Genomic DNA, 15,629 nt, shown 5'->3' with positions numbered 1-15,629 from the left:
TGAGGGAGATGCAGGATGATTCAATAGCCTTCATTTAATAGTCACTGTGAGTTTTTAAATTTGATCATAGAGGCAAGACAAATTTGTAGTTCACATAAAAACAATCCTATAGTATCTTGTTATCAGCTAATCATTAGGAAGAGAAGGTTTATTCTGCCTTTACTTTAATGCCAAGTAGGTAGAATGAAGGTTACTCCACTGGATAGAATTATATTTTGAAGCATATACAGACATTCAGGGCACTTCCATATCATTTGGAGTGAAGGAAAATTTCACAAGGGTTTTCCGGAGTTTTATACCGGAAGGTTTCAAATAGAGATGTCACAACATAGCTAGATTAAGTTGATACGTAATATCTATTTCTTGATTTGCATGATTAAAGCATTAGAGAAGTGGCTCAGATATCAAAAGATTTCTCATAAGTGGCAGCGCCAAAGGTAATTACTGTTAAAATGTGCATGCTCGAACCCTGGTCGCTTGTTAACTTCTAAGTTGTTTACAACTTCTTGGGCTGGAATAAAAGTTTTCATTTGACTTTTGCGTATCAAGACCCATTTCTTATTCCAATTTGATAACGAAAGTGTATTTAGCATTTCTTATACCCTATGTCCTTCAAGACATTAGCTTCAGTAAAAAAAAAAAAAAAAAAAAGTGATAGAAGATAGAGAAGGCACTTCTCAGTATTTCTCATTTTAAAACACTTGTTTCTCAGACAAAAGTAGCTTTATAAAGACAAAGCTAAAATTTGTACTTCAAAAAGCCCCTGATTAATTTAGTCAACTGCTCTCCAATTAGTTATCAAAAAGTGAGGTTAAAACCCTACTGTAAGCCAGGGTACATTAGGAGAGGGGGTGGGGATGGAGAGGGAGAGAGAGGAAAGATGAGAGAGGTTGTTACTCTCAGTCTTTGATTAACTGGTTTCTTTCATTCTAGTAGGGTCTTTATTATTTAGAAAAATAAAAATGATCTGAGGCGCTCTGTCCATTCTCACCCCCAAAATTTGGAGTTGGTAATGGATGTCTACAACCTGGTCCAACATATGCCCCCAAACTAAAACAAACAAACTCATTTGCCATACAAATTGTTTACGATTCATTAAAAAGCAAAATTGCATATCCCGGTGCTGGCAGCTGAGGCCGAGCCTCCACGGGCGGAGGGGGCATTCACTGAGTTGCCTTTGTATGCTGGGAGGACCAAGCCGGAGGTTCCCACTATGCAGCCCGGAGTCTGTGCAGCCAGATGACGCATGAGGTAATTTTAAAGCTTTATTTGCCTTTAGTGCGAAACTCAGATCTTGTGCTGTTCTTTGGTTAAAGAAGCATATCAGCTAGGAGCATGTCTAAAAATTTCTTTTTTTTTTTTTGAATTGGGAAAAATTGTTTGGGGTGACGAAGGGATGTGGAGGGAGAGGAAGTGAATGCTATTCAAGGAAAGATAAGAGCTAAGAGAAAATGCAAAATTTGTTTTAATTTTAATTAATCCTCTCCCTCCCGACCCCAAAGTCCTCAATTTCCCATCAGTAATGGGAAGTTTACATTAGAGTTATTTGGAATAGGCAGATCTAAAACGCTGTGGTCTGTGGTCACCTTTGAGGGAAATAAAAATCGATTTATTCTCTATGGTAGCTTCTACAAGTTCTTTCAAGAGCACTCTGATTTCTCACTCCTTTTCAAAGCAAAGATCTAGAAGGACTGAAGTGAAGAAACTTCCTGTAGTATACAGCCTAAACAGCAGCATGTGAGCTTACAGCATTGTTTATTTTCAGTCGACTGCATTGCTAAATGTTTCCACCACTTTTATATTTTATATTCCCGGCGGTAAAACATCTGTAAAATAATTTTAAATGAAAAGCAACTTCCAAGTAAACTTTACATAAAGGAAATGACAGTTTTCCGAGTTACAAAAAGAGGAGCATTTGGTGATCTTTGCAAGAAAGAAAAAAAAAAGATGACACAATTTGCCATAAAAAGTAACAGTCTATAAAATCTATGAACTCTTGAAATACAGGGAAGTAGAATGTCACCCAGAATATGACATCAGCGTGCAGTTTTTTTTTTTAACTTACAACTTAGCTTAGAAAATAATAGCTAAACCAATCAGTATGTTCATTTCTAGTGTTTAACAAGCTGTATAACGCTAAAGCAATAGACAACATCACTGCATACAAGCAAACCTTGTTCTTGCTGGCAGAAACTCTTATGGGAAAACAAGTGCCCTGAATAAAAGTTCAGGATGGAAGTGAATAGCCTACTGCTAGTCTAATTAACCAAAAGCCGCGAGTAACATTGTCCTGAAATCACTGGTAAAGTTTCTAAGGTCTAGTTAAGAAATTGCAAGTTCACACACATATGGACACACATACCCACAACCACCTTAACTCAAGAGTCCTTAGAATGCACATCCTGCTGCACCCCAAGAAGCAGCCGAATAGAATCCTGCAGAAGCTCACTTTTAATAGTCTCTCAGTCCTCAGAATTCCTAAAACATGCCAAAATGATGCCACCACCGGTCCAGGAAGAGGAAAGGAGAACTCTTCCCGGAGAGCATACAATGAAACCAACTTGTCCGTCCTGTAATTCCATTCGCCAGCCTCCTCCAACACCACTCTCTACCTCTCTCTCTCCCTCTCATTTTTTTCTTAAACTGATATCTATGTGAAATGAGCTGAAGTTCACGGTCCAGTTAGGAACGGATAATACATTCATTGTCCTGGCAGCAAACTTTTTTTTCACTCCCTGGAAGAATTCACGCTTGCCGCAAGAATAATAATTACGGAAAACTAGAAATGCGCTGCTAACGAATTAATCCTTAACGAACACCACCCTAACGAGGGCGGTAATGATTTGAGGACTTTCTTCCGCACCGGAGTTGCATCTCCCGTGACAATAAGCTATTGTGCATCCTCCCAACTTGTTCTACCTCTTACAGATCCAGGATGTCAAAGGTTGTCTGGCCTGCTTGACCGTGACATGTGAGTTAACTCATTCTGCGGCTGCAGGGTGGAACTTTTACTAAAACTTTATTTGGACCCAGAATTTTGAAAAGATAGGGTGTGCAAGTCTTTCCCACTCAGTGCTAGAGTTCCTGAGAGACTGAAGACCTGCTTTGACATAAACAAACGGGGGAAAGTTAAATGAGGGCTGTGGGTCCCAGATGGAAAACAGGGAGTGGGGACCCAGAGGTCTCCCACAGGTGACTTCAGGCCATCCAATTAATGGGGCAAACAGCCGAACTCACCCAGGGTTAGCTTCTCCCAGCACCCAACATGTGTCCTCAAAAAATACCACAGTCAAGGAAAAACCACACACCCCAGAGTCCCTGAAAACAAAAGTAAGGAAGACGTAAAGCTAGACAGAGGCACTAAAGCCTGAGGGCCAGGATAAATGTGTCTGTTTTTTTTTAAACCCCAAGTTCGACTTGGCTAAAATATCCAACTCTCCCTTAAAACTTCTGATATTCTCTTAAAAAAATAAAAACAAACAAGCGAAAAAACAGAAACACAACGACTCCCATTCACTGTCCTGTGGAAAAGCAGGACAAGCCTTCCTGGGAACTCAAGTCTCAGAGTGGCAGAGAGAGGATGGCAGGAGGAAGCGGTGTGAGGCTGCCTCACTGAAGAGTGTGAAAAAAATCAAATGTGAATTTGATGAATGTGAGGTCTGGGACATTTTGTCAAAGAGGGAGGGAAAATAGAAAAGGGGAAAAAAAAAAAAAAAAAAGCAGCCCCGGCTGCCAACTCACCATCCACCAAGTTCTGGCCGAGATGTCGTAGCAGAGCTGCCATTTGATGGAGCCGTCGGAAGCTTTCCCTGCCATTACGCTGTCAGCAAGCTTCATCTGATGCTAACTCACGGGAGATAAGACACCTAATTGAGAAAACATTTGCAGTGGCATGTGGGGCAACATGTAGTCCGGTCCATACCATATGGAATCATGGGTAAAAAAAAAAATCTCCTTGACAATGAACCAATCTCTCACAGACCCAGTGGCAAGGTGAAGTGGAGATGAAAACTCTTCTGCTCCTAGCACTGTCTTCTCTCTCCTTTTTAAAAAACAAGAACCCACTGCTACACATCAAAGCGAGGCGGTTAAAATTAGGGCTTCATCACTCAGATGATTTTGGTCTGCAAGGGTTTTCCTTTCCTTCCAACAACCAATCCCCCCTCTTTTTTTTTTTTTTTTTTAAGGAGAATAAAGAGATTTAATAGGACAAAGGCAGGTAGTGGACTGCGGAGGGATCGCCACAGGCTATTAGCCTAAAATTTCTGCTTGACAGATGGAACTGCTTAGAGACTATCATGCGATGTTTTGGGCTTTTTTTTCTTTCTACACCACCCCCCCCTTCTTCGACTTTAAGTCTGATTCAGTATCTGTTTTTTCACAGCCACTTTTCTCAGGAACGTGAGCTGTGCATTTAAAAAAGTGTTTAGTTCAGTTTTCTTGTCTTACACATCTTGTTGGAAGCAAAGCAAAAAGTCTAAAACTAAGTCTGTGGACAGCTGAACAGGTTTCCCAAGGAATACAAAAAGTCTGGGGAAAAAATATGCTTCCTTACTCACCTTATTTTTTAAAAACGATTCATCAGCTGATTTGGTTATGAAGGAACAAAAACATGAGAGGACAACATTCAGGTCCCTTGCTTTTTGGTTCTGCTGGTATTGTATTTACATGTGTGTTTTTCTAGGAGGAAATACATTACGGATATTTCACAAGTTCCCATCTAGGTTAGGTACCATGGCTATCTTTGGGTGCACCTTTTTTTAAACAAAAGTTAATTCTGGGCTTTCCCATTGTTTGTTAATAAAGTGGTTCAGTTATTTTCAACCCAGGTTAACACAATTCAGGCTAAACTTGACTGAGGACGTCCTTATTCAGGGAAAATTGCATCTGATTTCCTTACTGTAACCAAGCCATCTTCTTCGCGGGGATTTTTAGCCACACATCCTTTCTTTAGCAGGAAAAATAAACCACCACATGGACCTACCAATAAGAATGGTTGTAAAAATAATTTTTTTAAATTTAACTGAGACCTCCAAGAAACTGCTGAATTTCAAGTCATTTGACTTTAGGACTAAGATGGGAGAAAGAAATAGAAAGGATGTCTTGGATTTGTTATATTTTATTCTTGCTAACTGTGTGAAATTAGGAACTGCAGAAATACCTTAATAAGAATCATGTACCAAACACATCCCATTTTTTTTCCCCTAAATACAAACGATTTGCTCATCTCCGAGAAGCTAGCAGTGATATTATAATTCTTTATATTCCAGGTCTCCTGTATAGGCACTCCGGAGCATGGGAGAATTTATCTCTGGTGTTTTTCAGGGTAACTGAACTGTGATTATTTGAAAAGTTGTGCATTTACAGCCAAACTATCCAAGAGATTTTTTTCTAGTCACGTTTTCAACTGAATAATATTTAGATGAACTTATTCAGGCACAGTATCAGTTCCAAAGAGGTGAAATTTTGGTGGCTTTTGTTTTCCTATTTCTGACCTCTTCCTTAGTTGGTGTTATTTTAACCACTTAGCATCAGCAAAATGGCTGCTTTGACAAACATAATTCCTGCAAAGCAAATTTTATCCAGTTGCACCTGAAATGTTTTAGCATTTAAAGCACGATCTACAGACTGTTTCTTACAGAATGAACCACAAATCTAGTAAAGTATGGCATTTTCCCCCTTTCTCATCCCTTATTTAATGGGATTTCTCCAAATGAGTGTAGGCGGTGGTATTGAAAATGATTATCAAATATGGATATTAGCATTACCCTTAGAAGGATTTTGCAGTCTTTATTCTTTTGGTGTCACCTCTCTGTTGAGAAAGAGAGTCAGAAGCACAGGGAACACTAAGTTACTTTAGGTGTCCACAAGCAAAACCTTGCCAGTCAAAACAGTTGTTGCCTTGTATAACTGCAACGTCGTTAAAACGACCTAGTCTTTCTTCAGCTGGAGAACAAAATAGGAAAAGAGTTGAAAATTCTGTATAAATGTAAAATAGAATAAACCAGAAATTAAAGGGAAAAAAGAAAAGAAACGAAGTAGCATTCTGCCTTTGAATCAACCTCTTGTTCCATCTCATCCTTTCCAACTTGCCTCTGACAAGCAGACAAAACCAAAGTTCCCTTGCTTTAGAGTCTGCTCAGCCTTCTTCTAGAGTACAAAGGCACAAGGGTATTTTGGATTCGTGGGTCCAGGTTCGTGGGTACAATTTTTAATTTGTCCTGCAGCAGACTCTGAAGTTGAAGGTGTCTCTGATCTGAGTAGGTGCATTTCTGAGACTCAGAACACCCCATGCACACACATTGTTTATGAATGAATGGGGCATAAGGTAAACTGGAGTCCAGATTTCATTCTGTGAATGATGGAATACTTGGGAGGATTTTACAGGAGATGGCAAAGTAGTTTTGAACAAAGAAATGAGAAATATTATTGGATAATAGTGTTTTAAATCCAAAACAATTAGGTGCATTTAACTTTATCATTGTTCTCTAAGAGGCTGGTGGAAACTGTCCTTTCCCATATAGCAATCAATCTTTTCACAGTGTGGCCTGTTGTTAATAGCCTTAAAACAAGATTAAATAAAACATGTTAAATATTGCAATTATTGTGGGAAATAAAATTATTTGGTGAGCATAATGGGGAGCAATTCAAGCATTTAACATGATCCAGGAAATGCTACTCCAAACAATTGCATTTGCTTTATGCATTTTTCCCCTTTGATTGCTGACAGATGCCTTTTTGGAAACAAACATCTAAATGGTTTGCTTTCAGTCAGAAAAAAAATTTAACAGAAAGTGGCTACATGTTTTGAATTTAACTCTTGTCATTTGAATACTTCTTCCCACTGCACGTGAATGAATCTGAGGCAAAGACAGCACTCTTGTCAAGAAATGAGCCCATCCGGATTGGAACTTTCTTACTTCCTTGGAACGTGTTTTCTAAGAAGTAGGAATCCCCTTAGCTGTGAAGTCAAATGGTGGGTTAAACTGCTGGGCATGGATGAGGAGTATGGCCCGACTGACTGTGGGGGAACATTAGAACAGGAATCGTTTTCTCATAACAAGAGCCCCCTGGGGCAAAGAACAAGTCATTTTCCAGCCTCTTTCTGGCGGTCTGTGGCCAATGCTGTCCAAATCAGCTACCCACCTGCCTTGGTTGAATGGAAGAACCTGGAAGAACTGAGGGACTGGGGCATTCCCATCTGTGTGTTTACTGCAGTTCATTTGGGTAAAGACCTTGAAGACTTCACTGCCAACAGGTGTGCAATACCGAGGCAAGATTTTGGTTTTTGTTGTATGCTGCTAAAAGTCAACATGAAATGGAATATTAATGATTTTCAGAGGCTGGATAGCAGAGTCATTGGAAAGACAGTTTCTGAAGTCCAATTGCCCATATGCTGGAGTGGTTAGTTACTGTGTGACCACTTCCAGGTTACTTAACATCTTTGATTCTTTGAGTCCTAATCAGAAAAATGAAGATAGCAATTGTTATTAAATATATACATACAAACATACATATATATGTAAATATAAAGTTAGTAAAAAATATGCATAAAATCAATAGTTCCTGATATGTAACAAGTTTTCAAGCAAAACTATTATTTTGTTATTGATGTTTTGTTACTATTATTCATTTGTGGAGGGAATCCCCTCTCTTTCTGCTTCTGGTTCTGCCCTGTGAGACTGGGTTAGGTATCTTCATTCTGTGCTTCCATAAAAATCTGTGCCTTGCTCCATTCAGCTCTTAGTACCCTTTTCTGGAACCATCTGCCTCCCAGTCAGCCTTCCCTCCTGAACCTTGAGATGCTTGAGGGCAGGGGCCGTGTCTTGTTTATCTCAGTAGCTATGAGGTCAAACCCTATGATGGACAAACAATAGGGGCTCCCTAAATAGTGAGAGAAAGATGGTAAAAAGGCACAGAACATTAGCTGATTTGAAATTTGCATTCATCTCGTATTTTAAGAGCCTTTTCGTTTACCTTGAACTACTGACCATTCTAGTACATCTGCTTTTACTAGTTAACACCCTTCTTCAAGACCCCAGTTTGCAGTGATGTCTAGCACCTTTGAATTCCTGTTGCCTTCCTTATCTGTATCATCCACTGGTACTCTCAGAGACAGATTATACTCTCATTTTCTTTAATGAACACAGGTCATTCATTTATTCATTCATTCACTCATTTAGTAGAAACTTTTGCAATGCTGGCAAGTACCTTGTTTTTTTTTTTTTTTTTTTTTCCTTTTGAAGCTTTGTTTCTAGGGCTATTAGAAATTTGAAACTTAGGAGAAGAGCAACTTGATTTTGCATGCAATAGCTAACATTGAGTGCTTCCTCTTAGCTAGGTACTGTTGTAAGATTTTTCTTTTCAGATAGGTCCTGTGAGGTTGGATCTATTAGTAACTCTATTTTAAAAGCAAGAAAACAGGCTCTAAGAGTTGAAGCAGCTTGTTTTGGATCCTGGAGCTAGAGATGGAAGAAGTATTCAAGGCTAGAAATTATGACTCCAGAGCTTTACCAGGCTGGTGCTGCCTCCAAACCATGAAAGCACTCAGCACCTGCTAAGTGCTTGTTGAGGTACTTTCAGGTGTGATATACCATTTAAGCTTTACAACAACCTAGAAGGTTAGTATTATTTTCAATTTGCAGGTCAAGATCCAACAGGTAAGAGCCTTGCCTAAGGACACATACGAAAGTTTGAAGAGCTGAGACAGCCTGGTACTTACTTGACAAGAAAGCCCAGCTTTTCCTGCTCTAGTTAGCTAGCTCTCAGAAGATTTTTAAAAATTTCTTTTCTATCCTTGGTTGTTAAGCTTACTGAAACAACTCTCCAAATTTTTGAAAATAATGAAATTAGAAATGTACCCTGTGGCTGAAACTGAAGTTCAGTTTAGGGCAATGGGTATCTAAGACTTGAAAAAAAGCTTGTATGAAAGAGAGATTATCTATAGCCAAGGTCTTTTCTAACTTTAATCAGGTGGAAAATCCTAAAATGATGTTCAGGACGTCACTGTCTAACACTGAAAATAAAAATGTCACTCACATGTAAGCTTTGAAACCAGAGGAAGAATCTACACGAAAGGATAGACAGTCTAGTTCTGCTGAAGCCTAGAAAAATGCCAAAGTCTCTGGAGGGAGATTTAGCCCTTTATGATGAAAGTATCAAAGTCTTTTGCACAGGTACTCATATTACTAGGCATGAGTGTGGGGACTTAAAAAAAACCCACAAAATAAGACAGTGTCCCAAGTCACCTGGCATGGTTTTCTCACCGTATGGCAGAAGCAAATGCTGCAAAGCTGAAAAGGGCAGAATTGAAGAAAATGCCAGGGGGTCCAGACAGCCCCATCCATTTTAATAATATGCCCAGAGATTGTCCAGATTTTTGATCTAGGATATGTATCTTTTTGTTCAAGAAAAATATTGATAATTTTTTTCAGCAGAAACTCACCCGCCTGTGCCCTGTGAAGAACTGGGTTTCGTGGCAGTTCTTGTTCTTCACTGCCATTTAGAAATTCTCTTTTATTTTCTCTGCATTTTCTGTCAACCAGCTGCCACCCAAGACTGAACTAAACCCTCTGCCCCCTGTTAAAAAGGAAAAAAAAAGGAAAGGAAAAACATGCATACAACACAACCCTCTAATAAGTATATTCACAACTTCTATGCAAGGCGCTTAAGAAAACTAAAAGGTTAATATATTCTAACTAGATGTTGGGTATAGAATGTCAGATCTGTCAAATTTCATTATAACTTGCTGCTCATTGGAAAAGATTTGATTTCTTTTGCCACTGTCCTACTATGTTCAAGTCACAGACTGCCAGCAGCAGCTCACTGAAGACCACAGGCTGGCAGTGAGCGGGCTCGAGTGGGAAACCAGCCGCAAGGACCATCTGTTTCCGATTTCTAGCTGAGCCAAGATGTGCAGTGAAGTGCATTCCATTCACCAGGCCAGCTTCTCCCCTGCTCAAGTTATTAGTGTTACAAGTGAAATTATCTTTTCCAAACAGCAGGGGAGCTATAATCCTTATGGAACAGGACTTTACAATACACACAAGCACTCACAAAACACACACCCACAGACACAGACCCACACACACCATTTAGGCACCCTTTGTTCAAGTTGTGCGGAAGGCTTCCTATAAATTTAATTACAGCCTTCACGGGGTTTATAAAGTATGTTTTATTAAGCATGATAACCTCTGCGGCAGCAGCATATACATTGGCCTCATTTAGTCTAATTGAATGATCAAGTATCTTTAGGATGCTTATTCTGGGCATGGTTAAAAATGACAAGATGGATGCATTTAAACCATCTTAAAATGCAATAGCTTTCAGAAGCATAATGGCTTTTTAGTAAAAATCAATGGGAGCCCTTGCTTGGCTGGCCCAAGTGAGCTAGTCTCATGCAAGTAAACAGAGCGGAGACTAGTTAGCCAGCCGTGGAGTCCTCGAGTTGACAAGTGACTGGTGTCCCCATGTAAGTTGGAAGACTGTAAAAAGCTACATTTTTGTGAGTCGGGATTGATCTTTTGTCTCAAGATTGATCATTTTTATAGAAATTTTGAGGTAAAGAAGCAAGACTGATTGTGTGTTGGTATAATAATGATGGCAAAAGAAGTCAGGAGGTCTTAATTAATTAATGTCATACACATGAGTTTAGTAACAACAAATGCTTACCGCTGTACTAGGTGCTCAAGATACAAATAAGAGAAATGTGGGACCTGCCATCAAGGAGTCTCCCAACTCGAGGAGGCAATGGAGCAGGCACCTCTGTTACAGTGCAGTGAAACTCCGGTGGCTTCTAGCCTTCATTCTTCCGCATTCTCCATGCATGACCCTGGTTTGTTGTGCGTTCTCTACAGGCTTCACCTATAACATGGAGAGGGCAATGGCTTACTTTCAGGTAATATGGCTGGAATGAAATTAACTATGTAAAAAAGGTGAAAGTCAGTGAAAGAAACTTAGCAGGTACTCTACGTCCATTAGTTTCCATTCCTTTCTAGTCATCCCCCGAATGCATGACAATCTCATGTATTGAAGAGTGAACTTCCAGCAGATTTCTCCTTTGTGGCTGAGTGGCATGTTGAATCCAGGGAGGCTGCCTCTTTGGCAAGGTGACTTTTTATTCACATCATTCAGCTCAGGCCAAAGGGTTCTGAGAACCAGCCCTGCATAAGGCACCAGACAATGTCATGAACAATTAGGCACCTAATGTGTGCTTTTGTATGATATTGAATGAGAGACTGATTTTTCCAAAAAATGACTTTTTTTCTTTTCAAAGCAGAGATGGCATAAATTTGTTTAAAAGTTGAGAGAAGGGAATGACAAAGCCTCTTATTTGGTAGGTTAAGAAAATGAGACCCAGCAGAGAGACTCACCTGGAGTCATGTAGCAAGTAAGTGGCAGAGACAGGGCTCCAACCCAGAGGTCCTAATATTCAGTGCCTCTGTTGCCACTGAACCACTTGTTTCATAGCATTTGAAGAGCTGTGTCCTGGATTCTGTAATTCAGAGTTACAGCTGGATTCAGAGGCACATGAGATCCAGCCACTGCTGCCTCTGCTGATTATATTATACACCTGGCAGTTGGGCCGCTGTGCTTTATTCCTATTTATGGACAGAAATGAGGCATCTAGCACAGCCTGCTTATTGGGTTGATGGGAAAGGGAAGGATGAGTGTCCCAGGTGGGTGGCAAACTCTGAATCTTGGGTAAGGCTGAGTGGAGATTTGTGTGCAAGAATTTTATTGGGGAGGCTTTCAGGATCAACACCTGCAGGGAAGGAAAAGGACACCTGGGCAGAGGGAGGAGTTAAAAATCCATGCAGTTCCAGCAAAGGTGTAGCTAATTCTACAGGGAACCCAGAAGCTGGGATCTCCCTGCAGAACTGTACCAAATTGATCAAGGGGACCAGACCTCTGTACTCTTGCAATGACCAACCGATCATTAAATGCAGCTTTGGGCTACACGAATATTTCAGCCAAGACAAAATCCAGAGGGGCTTTTAGCTGAGAATTGTCCACTTCCAATGTTCCCAGTAGCTGCAGGGTGTCAGATGGTATGCCACAGGAGCTAACTGAACTTAGAGGAGTCAAATGGCTTTCTTAAGGACCCTGCCAAGTTAGTGGCAGACTTGAGCCTGGAGTTCATGAGTCCCAGTCCATAGATTTTATTTATTTCCCAAATGGCAGGGAGAAGGCTTCATGCATTATTTGAATAGAATATACCCAGTACACCTCTTCTTTTTAAGAGAGCTACATGTCTTTAAGTGAACATTGGGAACTGCCATATTCATTACCAGACTGATTGCTTTGGGAATTACTAATTTACAAAGGATTGTCTATTCATAGATACATACAGGAAGAGAAAGTCATATTTGTGAGTGAGAAGAGAAATCTGTGAGGGATCAGAGACAAGCTCTTGCAAGGACACATCTAGGAGTGCCTTCTCCCATGGAGATGTAACAGCGGGCAGGGAAAGGAAGCCAAGGCAATGAGAACAATGGTGGGCATTTCTTGGCTTTCTCTCCAGTGACTGGCGTCTTTCTCGTCATATACAAAGGTTCAGGGAATGAATGAAAGAGATATTTGCAGTGTGACACTAAGCCCATGCAATCAGATCACTGTACCTCCAAGGAGCTTCTTGGTAGAATAATGTGTTGACACCTCCCTGGAGTCTTGTACCACCAGAGAAGAGAATTTGGGTGAGGAAAGCAGGAAGCAATGAAATGAAAAACTGATGTTTCTTGGTCCCTATATTTTCATCTCAAAGAAGCTCTCCCATCTGAGCACTTGGTCAGAAATGATATGAAATTAAAATGTCAGTGTCCAAAAGGTTCTGTGCTGTTTGTGGCTGCTTCCATGCTACACTGGTAGAGGAGGGTAGTTATGATGGAGACCAGATAGTCTGTAAAGTATAAAATATTTACTATGTGGCTCTTTGCAGAAAAAGTTTGCTGACTCCTGGCCAAGTGAATGGGGCTTAGGGTTTGAAGTCCAACAGGCTTGGATTCAAATCCTGAGTCTTCAACATCTAAGTGTGATTTTCAACGAATTTCTTAAACTGCCTCTATGTTAGTTTGCTCACTTGAAAAATGGTCATAAAAATACTTTACAGGCTTGTAAAGATTGAAGAAGATACTGTCATATAAGCTTCTGGCACTAGTAAGCCTGACGTAAAATTATTTATTAAAAATAATGACAATTTCAATATTTTGAGCTATTAATAGCATTTGTGATAAGACAAATATGATAACATTATGAAATGCCATATTCATTGCCAGAATATCTGCTTTGGGAATTATCAGATAAAAGGCATTGTCTGTTAGTAGATAAACGAGGAAAAAGAAAGTCCTATTTGTGAGTGAGAAGACAAAGCTGTGAGGGATCAGAGACAAGTGTTGCCAGAATTTCTCAAAAAAGAATAATTATAGCTGAAATTGATTGAGTGCCTACTATACCATGTTGCTAAGTATTTTACATGCTTTGCCTTGTCTGATCATCATTTCAAACTATGAGTTAGCAAGCATTGTCACTCAATTTTGCATATGAGGAGACTGAGGTTTAGAGAAGTTATGTAGATTAAGCAACATAGACAGTCGGAGGCAGAGTCATGACTTGGGCCTGGAATGTTCTGATGCCAAAGTTTCTGCCTTAACTGCCGTGATTTTGTGAACATCTTCTGATGAAAGCAAGCGACCGAGTTTCGGGACCTACAGCAGTTCCTGGTGATTGGCATGTTGGAATATCACTCAGTTCTGCAGAAGTGCCAATTTATGGAAATGTTTATTGCAACTTCCTATATCCATTCTAGAGTCAGTTTTTCAGAAACTTCTCATGAGAACTACAACCAGGGTGACTCCTTGAGAATTGTCCTATTACGGGGTCTGGGGATATGGGTATTGCTGTACTGTGAGTGGATGAATGAGAGTATGCCTGTATGACTGGGATAAAATGCTGTGATTAATAAAATCTGTTCGGTCTGTAAGTATTATTTCTTGACATGGAAATAAGCTCATAAACTATTTTTCCAAAGACCAAACCTAAGTATAATGATCTCAATTTGCTAATTATGTGTGTATATGTATACGCTTTCAAAAAGATTGGAAAGGAATATGCCAGGATATTCAGTAGTTGTCTATATCTGGGTTCTTTCTATTTCTAGAATTCGAAAACAATGTAAAATTGTGCATAAATAAGAAAATATGTCTTTTTATGCCTGGTATGCTATAGTCTATGGGGTCATGAAGAGTTGGACATGACTGGGTGACTGAACAAGAACAAGAAAATATATATTATAAGTGATGTGGAACTATGTACCAAAACACTGAAAAATCCTTACATTCTTTAATGTTATCATTTCACCTTGGTACACGATCAAGGTAGACAAGTGCTCGGTAAATGTGGAACAACTATCGTATACACAGATGCATATTCATTTTAGTGTCATTTGAAATAGTGAAGTCAGAAAAAACATTCAGCATGGCACAACTACTCTCTAGTATATTATGTAGCTATGAAAGAAAATGTTTGCAAATGGAAAATGCTTATAGTACTGTAAACAAGCAGGATACAAAATGAACATACGGAAAGAGTGTAGTTCAGTGAAAACTCAACAATCTATTCATTAAAAGACAGAAAGAGCACAATTCAAGTGTTAATGGTTGTGTATATAATTGGTGGAATTATAATTTTTCTCCTTTTTCTGCTTGTCTGCCATTTCAAAAGTTCCTGTAATGAATGGATACTGTTTCCATAATGGAAACAAAATACACATAAAAACTTGTTAAAATTGGAGATCTGTGCCTATTGCTGACTAGTTTTAATGACCGCCCTCCCTGCCCACCGCCCCCCAGCCCCCTAACAACTGATTGCTTCTCTGTTGCCTCTTTGCTTAGCTGGATATTTCCCAGGTTAGTCACAAGAAATTTAACAGGAACACCAAGCTGGGAACCAGGAGATATGGAATCTAACCAGGGCTGTGCCACTATCTCTCTGGATACTCCTGACTGAGTCCCTTTTCTTCCCAGGGCCTCAGGTTCTTTGTCTATAAAATGAAGATAACTTAGATGAGATCAGGGTTACCTGGAGATTGGGCTGAAAGAGAGAGACAGGTCTCAATAACAGTATGTAGTGATTCATATTTATTTTCTTTTGTGTATCTTCTATAGATATTTTCTTTGTGGTTATCATGGGATTTATGTAAAACAGGCTATTTTAAGTTGATAACAATTTAATTTCATTTACAAATGAAAATTCTATTCTTTTGCCCACCCTTTGTACTATTTATGTTACAAGTAACATCTTTTTAATATAGCATATCTATCCATTAACATATTTTTATAGTCATATTTTTATACTTTTGTCCTTTAGCTCCTTCAGTATATATTAAAAGTGATTTAATACCACTATTACAGCATTACAATATTCTGTATTTGTCTATACATTTACCAGAGAGCTTTATAGTTTCATATAGTTTGATGTTACTGTATAGCAATCTTTTTAAAGGACTCCACTTAGCATTTCTTGTAAAGACAGGTCTAGTGGTGATGAACTACTTCAGATATTATTTATCTGGGAAAGTCTTGACTTTTATTTTCTTTTTTGAGAGAGAATTTTCCTGAATATAGTATTCTTGG

At 39.3% G+C, this 15,629-nt stretch overlaps 1 long non-coding RNA gene across 1 annotated transcript in view; it reads left to right on the top strand.

Moving 5' to 3' along the window:
- The first annotated feature begins 1,173 nt into the window (after positions 1–1,173).
- Positions 1,174–15,629, top strand: part of LOC114115115 (uncharacterized) — a 162,052-nt gene continuing 147,596 nt past the window's right edge. The window contains exon 1 of the long non-coding RNA XR_003589603.3: positions 1,174–1,251. This is a non-coding gene — a long non-coding RNA (uncharacterized LOC114115115). The remainder of the gene's footprint in view (positions 1,252–15,629) is intronic.

Source organism: Ovis aries, chromosome 1 (genome assembly GCF_016772045.2).
Source record: "Ovis aries strain OAR_USU_Benz2616 breed Rambouillet chromosome 1, ARS-UI_Ramb_v3.0, whole genome shotgun sequence".
Lineage (NCBI taxonomy): Eukaryota > Metazoa > Chordata > Mammalia > Artiodactyla > Bovidae > Ovis > Ovis aries.
Note: the sequence above shows the minus strand (reverse complement) of the source record. Positions and strands in the feature narration are given on the sequence as shown.